An 897-nucleotide genomic window follows, 5' to 3' on the forward strand; every position below is an offset into this window, starting at 1 on the left:
TATATATATAATTACCAGCAAAAACTTTACTGATGATGCATGTAAAATCATGTCTTGAATGATTTACCTTAAAATGGTATGAAAAAACTCTAGCTCACAGGTCATGACTGATCCAAACTAGTAATAGGTCAAACAATACACAGGTGTTATAAAATAATATTGCCTTTTAAAATCTTTGGATTTAATGTGTACCTTGGTTTCTCATCTCACTGTTTGTACTTTGTTCACTTCATCTGTATGCTTTCAGGTTAATTGTTAGAAAACTTCTGGAGATTTAATCCTTATGTCACTTTTGCCTATTGCTGTTTCAGGTCTTGTGCACTTTTTTTTTTGTTTGTTTGTTTGTTTGTTTGTTTTTTAATCATTTCATCACTTTAAAAAAATTAGCTCTCTTTTGTCAAAGGAGTATCTCCAAGTGTACAATATATTTTTCCACTAATAGAATATGTTAAATTAAAAAGAAGTAACAGAATGCTTCCCAAATAATTCTATAAAGCCAGTTTCACAATTTATCCTATGAAGCAGTAATTTCCTGATGCTAAAAGCAGACAAAGACATTACTAGAAAGAAAAAAAATCTATGAAACAATATAAATTATGAATATAAGTGAAAAAAAAACTCAACAAAATATATAAGAAAGTGAAACTCAAAAACAAAAAAAATAAGTATATGCTATGACCAAGAAGACTTTATGAACAAAAGTTTAGTTCAACATAAAAAAAATAAAACAGTAAAAATATCTCTTTTTGTGATGACATGATATGTCATGTAAAAAACGCTCAATACTCCACAGAAAGCTTATTAGAACTAGTAAACAAATTTACTAAAGTTGCAGAATTCAGAATCTGCATACAAAAATCAGCTGTTTATTAGTTCTATACACTAATAAAAAACAAC

This window comes from Bison bison, unplaced genomic scaffold (genome assembly GCF_000754665.1).
Source record: "Bison bison bison isolate TAMUID 2011002044 unplaced genomic scaffold, Bison_UMD1.0 scf7180017864262, whole genome shotgun sequence".
NCBI lineage: Eukaryota > Metazoa > Chordata > Mammalia > Artiodactyla > Bovidae > Bison > Bison bison.